The 8905-nt window shown below is 39.3% G+C and overlaps 1 long non-coding RNA gene across 1 annotated transcript in view; it reads left to right on the top strand.

Annotated features, from left to right (window-relative positions):
- The first annotated feature begins 357 nt into the window (after positions 1-357).
- The window catches only part of LOC125754593 (uncharacterized), a 28363-nt gene continuing 19815 nt past the window's right edge, over positions 358-8905 (top strand). Inside the window, exons 1-2 of the long non-coding RNA XR_007409240.1 lie at positions 358-418; positions 2019-2096. This is a non-coding gene — a long non-coding RNA (uncharacterized LOC125754593). The remainder of the gene's footprint in view (positions 419-2018; positions 2097-8905) is intronic.

Raw genomic sequence — 8905 nt, 5'->3', positions numbered from 1 at the left:
CCCAGACTGATAAAGCAGTGCGCTTCCACAGTTTGCATGTCTGCTTGGCAGGGTCGTGATTTCCTCATAACTTCCAAGTCCTCTGAAGCAGCGCATAGATGTCTGCAGAGCTGACTTTCTTCTACTCAGAGAGAAACTGACCTTGCACATTGTCACCAGCTAGCAAAATAATGATCCCATTTCTTGTTGAAACAAACTATCCATTTGCTTGAAAAATGTCATTTGAAGAAGAGGAGAACAAAAGGTAAAGAGGCCCTGAATCAAGAAGGCTTGAGTTTAAAATGGCATGGTTTATACCTTGCACGTTCGTTAGAGGCCCTGTTTCATGCCAAGCCTTCTTGTTTTGTCTCACAGGCTTTCAGGACCACATGGCAGAAGGATGGTGAGCCAGTGGTCTTCTGGAATAAACTTGACCAAGGTCAGTTTTTATTTGTATATCCTACTTTTGCTTTTCTCAGAGCTTCCACAGCAATTCTAGGATATTCTATTTATGCTCAGTGTGACTAAATATGAGCTTGATTCACAGGAGGTCCTTCAACTCTGATGCACATGCCTCATGTTGCAAATTTTGTCATATAGACCATGTTGTAAATCCTTGACCTCGGGAGATAAGGAACTCTATTTCCATGGAATCAAACCTCTCATAACTCACTAAACTACTTGTAACTTGATAGATGTTCAAAAGATGGCTCTGTTTATTATAATGAATCATTCCTTGTCTCTGACCTCTGAGACTTGTTGACATTAGTTGACATGGTATATCATGGAGAACTGGAAATGGAGGTCTATAATTTGAGATCTGGACATCCTGCACTGAATTTTGGAAGTGTTCCTAATGCAAGGAAAGGAACGAGGTGGATTCTTAGGCAAGCAAGGGAGAGCCAGATCTCAAATTTTCCGAATGAGATGTCAATGGGTGCTACATTATAATAACAGAGAATTAATTGCTCTCTACTGTCTGAGTTCCAAGTCCCCAAGGGTAGAAAAGTTGTTTTTAATAAGGAACATAAATTCTATCACAAATCCAAACAAGTCTTGGAGCTCCTTTCTATGGAAAAAGCCGCCAAGATTTACTATGTAAACAATTTTAGTTTACTATAAAACGAGAAAGCACTGATTGTATTCCAAGTTCTTTCTTCTCTGTGCCATGGAGATGGGGCGGAATAATTCAGTCACCCCAAGTGAGGGCCAAGTAAAAGGGAGTCTTATGCAGGATTCATAAGAGAAAAGTGATTGAATGGGCCTGCATGTGTACGCTTTAGGGGATTGGCCCCAGAAAAGACCAAATGAAAGGAAATCTTGTGCTGATTCCCTAGGAGGAGTGAGTGTATAGGAAGGGCCAGCTCATCTGCACTCAAGGAATCACAGACAAGAAAAGGGATGGAGGAAGGACATCTTCTGCAGGATTCCTAAGATTTGAGGGTAAGAAGGTGCCTACATGTGTTCTCTTAGGAAGAAAGATCAAAAAAGGCCAAATGAAGGGGATCATAACCTACATTCCTAAGAAGTAAGGATGAGGGGTGCCCTGCGTGTGTGCACTCAGGGAATCAGCCCCAAGAGAAGTTCAAGTGAAAGATCTCGGCTGGGTTCCTAAAAGGAAAGGGTGGAAGAGGAGAGGATGTGAGGGTAGGAGCTCTCAGGCATATCTACTATTAACTGATGAAGAGAATTTGTCTAGATACCATAGGGAAATGAGGTCCAAAATAAATCTATTTATTTCAAAAACTAGTTTGCAGGTTGGAAACAGTTGAGATTCCTAGAATTTTAGTTGGAACTACCTACACCGTAAAACAATTTTTTTGCTGACATAGTCCCTGACAACAAGTCTTTCCTTGTCTGTCTTCTTCCATCTTTGTGCATTATTCTATATTAGAATATTCTGATTTATGCATATCTTTGTTTATAATTTTTAAGATTAATTTTCTATAACCTTCCTTAGTTGCTGTTGTTTTAGAAATTGGCTGGGTACATAAGTGTATTATAAAGGTTATTCTTATGTTTTTAATGCATTTCTCTAGGTTTCAAAGCCGACAGCTCCACTATACGCTGTCTGTGCAGCCTGGGGAAAGGTTTTTAATGTCACCAAGCTCCTATTGGTAAGCTAAGAACAATAACGTAGCCTACCTTATAGCATTGTTATGATGAATAAAGATATGTAAAGGAGTCTGGTGCATAATAAATGCTAAATAACCGTTAGCAATGATGATGATAATGATGATAATTACTGTGAGGGGAAGCTGATGTCACATCAAGAAGGGCCAGGGAGTTCAGACTAATAGGTTTTATCTAGATATAATGTGCAGTTAGATATTGGAGACAGAAACACATAAAGTCACTTTGATATTTCAAGTCCAGGAGAAGATAGCACCATGAGCAACAATGGGAAATGAGAAAGATGAATCATGGCCTGGCCAATGAGTGCCATGGATGCTGTCAGTAATATAGATAATATAATAATAGAAGTAACACTGAAGCAACAGTGGGGCTTCATGCTTTCATAATCAACTGATTGTCAGTGAATCTCCCTCCTTGTAATTGCCATTACAATTCATCACAGAGAGCCACTTAAAATGTGTAATTCATAACAGCAAAGAACACTAAGAATTTTGCAATTCACAGAATGGGTACGTAACTGTAGTTGTCTCATATTATTCAAATAACTAATTTAAGAGAATACCCTATCTTTCCAGGACTTCTCATCTGAAGGGGCAGCACCCTGCCAATAATCCAGTCCTTTAATGAGGATGGTCCTATCTTTATAATAACCAGTCAGTCTAATACAGAGAGGTGTTCTTCAGCCTTTGTAGTCACTGGAAAATACAGGTACTTCCTGTGTGGGCTGTAACCATTTGATTTTGACTTTTACTAAAAGGGATTTTGACTACTAGACCCAGATGATAGGCTTCTGAACGGTCCTGTCCTTCTGTCTGGGCATGTGAGTCCTCAGTCGGATCCAGCCTCCATGCGCAAATATCCTTCTGACTAACTTCATCACTCCCCCTGTAGTCAACTGATTATAGAGTCCATAAAGGCTCCGTTTTGGCCCCTATTCCTATTCTAAGCCTCAATACTAGCCTCCCATCCAGTCTCCCATCTGGAGATTCTCAGCATCTCATTTGGGACATGACCCTGATTGCGATCCCTCCTTCAATACTTACAGTACAAAGCTTCTTTTCTGGCATAAACATAAGACAGTAATGTAGGGTCATTATAGACATCTGAGAATATGTAATTCCATAGTCCATTCCTCTTTTTAAATTTATTTTTTATTGTTTTTTTATTTTTTCATGTATTTTCCATAGTCCATTCCATAGCAGAGATCAGGGGCTGGTGCAGGAGGAACGGGACATGGAGATGGCTGGAATCATGTGCGGAATCCATTCATCAAACAGCATGCCTAGTTATTGTTCCACTCAGTAAAGACTGGGGGTTAACCAAGAATAACTTAGAGGAGCTTGTGGAGTATCCTTTATGGAAAAATTACAGAAGTGCATGTGGTATATATGCAACTTATAGTAGCATGGCATTTAGAGCTTTGGGAATCCTATATCAATCAGTATCATTCTTGGAGGAAGATGATAATGATTCTCCAGTGTTTGGGAATTAGACATATAGCATTCAGAATTAAATCCTATCAGGCGAATTTTCTATATGGATTTTTACTTCGGAAGATGAGTGCAAGAGCTTTTAATGAAATTGTTAGGAGTCTCAATATCACCCATCCTCTTCTGTCTGTTTCTCTCTCTCCTGCAGCTTGATCAGCAAGTGCCTAAACTCTCTTAGCATCTATCTTTTGTCAAGCAAGCCAGCCACTCTTAAACATTATACTCAAAGCATACCTAACAAGTAGTAGATGACAGAGTGGTGGACAAAAAGACTTGAAGGCAGAACTGCAAAACAGTTTTGCACTAATGAGTTATGTGTTTTTCTTAATTATGCTGACTTCTGCAAAGCTGCGCTTGACATGTTTGTCTGAAGCTGGGAAAAGAATAGAAGCAAGATTATCTGCAAAGATATTTGCGTAGTAACTGCCATTGAACTCTTTGCTTTTGACATTTATTGTTAGATGGAGATTTAAAAAAAGCTTCACGGTGGGAATAAATGAAGTTGAGTTGCTTTCGGTCCACTTGGCCATATGAACAACAGGACCCCATTCTCATGGTTTTTAACGATTTCTGTACCCCCACTACCAAAAATTCTCCTTGGCTGACAGTTGTCATGGTGATCATCTAAATTGAGTCCAAGCACACTTCAACATACGACACGTGATATGCACAGTCGCTTCTTCCATATGTGCAGCTTCTTGAAGGAGGCCAGCCTTTTGGCCAAGCCATGTGTTAAAGACTGAGAAATGACTTTCTCCCCGACATTTGTCATGCTTGGGTCACTGGGACTGTAATAGCTGGTGAAAATGTAGTTTTTCTCACTTATTAAAAGGAGCAAGTCTTGAGACCTAATTTTAGATTGCACCTCTAGCTGATAGTGCGATACCTTTCTGTTGTGATTTAACTTCCTCTTTGGATAGAATATAAAGTATGATTTTTTTTAAAAAAATTCTCTCCACTACAACAAACTATCCATCCTGGTTTTGCAAAGAACAAAAGATAATTTCTTATGCTGAGGCTGAGCAGGGAGAGCAGGTGCCTCCATGACACGGCTTTGTCCACCAGCAGTGCTCTCTAGTGCCTGTAAAAATAGGTATTTGGCAGGGCATTCCAATTCTCAGTGTCTATTACAATGAAAGCTGAACAAAGTATGTGAAAATCTGAGTCCTGCCTCACTCCCTTTATAAAATTAAGTCTGTTAAAAATGCGAATTGCTCTTGGGTCCACAACTAACAAAAGAGATCAGAGTGAGAGTCGGAAAGTGTAGGAGGGGAGCCTTTTCTTCTTGCTTGATCTTCCCTAGTTAACTTCATTTCATTTTATTTTATTAACTCTTTTGGTCTCTGATGTAACTTGATGTGTGTCTGGAGCGACCAGTTAAGAATTCTTGAGATGTTTTTGGTGCCAAAGGGGTGGTTTTATTAAAGCACAGCAGCTCTTTCTGCCCATGGGTTGTGAGGTGCAGTCGATGATATATTTTGGAATTGGGGGATGTAAAGACAAAGGAATTTTCCAAAAGGATTTTTTCATATGCTAAAGAAGATTTAGGGGATCCTGGAGACCTAGCTATTGTCAAGCTAAGGTTGTTTTTAACTCGAGCAAGGCACTAACATTAAGACAGTTGGGAATTTCTGGAGGAATGTCATACTCTGCCTGCCTCAAATATTTGTCAATGGGCAGCAAGGTATAAGGAAGTTTAATTTTATCTACGTTTCCTTTTGCCTTCCTTCTTCATATCAGTTTCCAAGAATCTCCTGTCTCCAGCAATGACCCAATGTCTTTCTCATTCTTTGGTACACTTGCCCATTGACATCTGAACAAGTGAATTTGGGCTTTGCCTTGCTGCCTGCCTTCTTCCTTGACATCAGATATGCACCCACTGTGTGACTCTCCACAAGACTTCTGGCCTCTTCCTCCATCCTCTGTTTGGTCCACATGTGTGTCTGGATCATGGAAGTTCCAGCTTTTGTGTTTCACTGCCCCACACTGCCCTAACTTCTCAGCCTAGGCCATTTTCAGTAATGCTCAGGACAAAATTAACGGCCCTTAATATCCTTGTCTTTTCTAACCTTTTCTTCCCTCGTTCTACATTGGTCCTCCCAATCTCCCACCACATATTTATAGAGGTTTTTTTTTTTTTTTTTTTTTTTTTTTAAAGAGAGACAAAGAAATCACAGAATGACAACCCACATCCCTGCAATACCATGGATGCCTATAAATGGGGAGAGGCTTCCCTTCCCTGAAGTTAGGGCAAAAGGATTAAGAACTGATTAAATGTGTATATCTTAAAATAATTTTAGATGGGATTTACCAATAACAGCATGCTAAATAAACACATTGAGCAGTTCATCAAAGACAAGGCAAACCCCGTTCATCCTGAATATTATTATGTGACTTCCGGAAGGTCAATAAGGAATCAAGTTAAATTCAGATGTATAAATCATGAGCTATTTTAGTGAAATGTTACAGATACATTATCTAATTTTCCTTCAATCTCTCTCCTTTGTTTTTTCTTTGGAGAATGTTGGCTTAAAAGGCAAAATGGAATTATTGCTTGACATTTAAAATAATTTCTTTGAGAACAATTGGTAGAATGGACAATTGACATGATTATAAATGTATGTCACGTTTATAACCCAAAGTTATGCATATGAAAGATTATACATTCAAACATGGTTTAGATGAATTGCAAATCACAGATCCATGGTGAGGAAATTAAGGATGCTACTCTATCATTTATTTTGACAATAATACGGACAGGGATATCATACTCCTAAAAAAAATGTCCCTTGCTGCAGAGAAACACTGAGGCCAGATGAACTACAGACAAATTTTTTAAAAAAGATTTTATTTATTTATTCATTAAAGAGAGAGAGAGGCAGAGACACAGGCAGAGGGAGAAGCCGGCTCCATGGGGGGATCCCAACGTGGGACTTGATCCCGGGTCTCCAGGATCTCGCCCCTGGCTGAAGGCAGCGCTAAACCGCTGAGCCACCTGGGCTGCCCTACAGACAAATTTAATGTAACATTTTAATGTCTGCTTTGATATTTGTTGCTGTGTAACCAACCACTCCAAAACTTAGTGGCTTAAAAACCAAATACTTTAATATTTCTCACCATTTTGTGGATGACTAGAACTTAGCCAGACAGTTCTTTTGCTAGCCTCACTTGAAACCTTTCATATCATTTCAGCAAGATTGTGGAACATCCAAAATGTTTTGCTCATAGGTCTACTCCTGGAAGGCTGGGCTCACCTGAAGTACAGGATGACTAGGTATCTCTCTGTCTCTGTCTGTCTTTCTGTCTCTCATTCCAGGACATCTCCCTCTCCATATGTCTTCTCCTTAGTCTCTCTTCATGTGATCTCTCCAGCAGGACTCCTGCCCAGTATATCCACAACCACAAAAGCAGAAGCTTCCGGTAGCTTTCAGGTCAGGCCTGGAACTAGAATAGCATCACTTTTGCTACATTCTACTGTTGGAAGGAAGAAACTGATCTATCCCTGATTCAAAGGAAGAGAACTAGCATGGATGGGAATTCACTGGGGGCAGCTAATATCACGGACTACGTCTTAGGTCCTTATTTAATCTCTGGCATTGGGCATAGCTGACTCATTTATATTCTCTTCTTTGGATAGTTCATTCATTTCCATGACTTATCTATCCCTCATGGGGATAAATCTCTGTTCTTTCACCAGACTTCTTACCCAGTGATATATTATCAACTCTGTAATGGGTAGCTAACTCTGATTGAATACCAAATATGGGCTATGTATTTCATATAAACTATTTCTAATTTATTGACTGAACTGTATATAAACAGTAAGAAAACTGAGGCTCAGATAAGCTGTTTATAAAAGGCACATGACTAGTAAAGGACAGAACTATGACTGAAACCCAGGTATATCTTTGTATAAAGCCCTTGCATGTTTTTTTTTTTTCTCAAGATTTCATACTCTTTGGTCTCTGTCTCTGTTTCTATCTCTTTCTGTCTCTTTCTCTGCCTCTCTGCTGTCTCTCTTTCTGTCTCTCTTTCTCTCTTAGTTTTGGGACAAAATGAAAATTTACCTCTTTTATTTAATTTCCAAAGAAAAGAGAGTAGTGTATTCTCCCTTCCCAACTCATCTTTTTTTTTTTTTTTTTTTTTTGACCAAGAAATAGAGATTTGCTCTAAGATTCGACTGTTGTACACTATATAATTTGATGTTCTGGAAGAAAAAGAAAGCCCTTGGTTCTGGGAGAAGGGCATTTTGTATATCTAGTTATTGTTGAATAGAATATTTTTCCTCTCAGGATCAAGCGAATCTTGGCTGAGCTCTTTTGTTTCCTCCATTTTGCTTTTTGCATTGAGGAAGTGAATATCAGAGCTATTGGTTCTTTATTGACTTGACTTCTGAGAATTCATATTATTTAAAATCATGGGACACATTTTGTTCTAGTCCTTTGATTAAGCATAAAGACTTCAAGTCAAAAATATTCCAGGAGACAATGAATTGATAATTCATTTCCCAAGTCGTGGGAAGCAAGTCACAGATCAACCGTAAGCTGTTAAGTCATTCTGTTAGGAGACAATTTTCCCTGGCACTCTTATGTGTCTGGACATCTTATGAAGAAAGGCATTATATGTTTATTAAAATTATTTCTTCAAGGATGCTGTACAAAGACTGGCCTTGGAAAATAGGTATAGTGTCTTTCATTGGATTAAAGGGGAGGTTCACTTACTTTCCACTATAATAATGACAATGTCCTCATCTGTATCAAAGGGAAAGAAAGCATGCCTAATGCTCATTATAAAGGGCTTCATGGGATGCCTGGGTGGCTCAGTGGTTGAGCGTTTGCCTTTGGCTCAAGGCATGATCCTGGTCCCAGGATCAAGTCCCAGGTCAGTTTCCCTGCGAGAAGCCTGATTCTCTCTGCCTGTGTCTTTGCCTCTCTCTCTGTATCTCTCATGAATAAATAAATAAAATCTTAAAAAAAAAAGAGATTCAGATTCAGTAAGTAAGCTCAAGGTTGCTCTTCTGAAATTCAGCCCACTGTATGTTCAGAGAACTATCTGAGCTAATCTGTGTCGTCCTTGTGGAACTTGGGGCTTGTGCTAGGAGTAATAAAGAGCTTTATCTCTGACCAGGTGTCTTAGGTTTTATGCCAGTATCTATGAAACAGTAATAGGCTAGCTTATTAGCTTACTCACAAGGTAAATCTGAGACCCTTTGCAGTTATTGACACAGCTGCAGGGGGGAAATATAGTCCAAATCTCATATCTCAGCATATTTGTCATTCTAAATCACTTTCATCTTGGGC

The sequence above is a fragment of the Canis lupus genome, chromosome X, assembly GCF_003254725.2.
Source record: "Canis lupus dingo isolate Sandy chromosome X, ASM325472v2, whole genome shotgun sequence".
NCBI classification, from domain to species: domain Eukaryota; kingdom Metazoa; phylum Chordata; class Mammalia; order Carnivora; family Canidae; genus Canis; species Canis lupus.
Note: the sequence above shows the minus strand (reverse complement) of the source record. Positions and strands in the feature narration are given on the sequence as shown.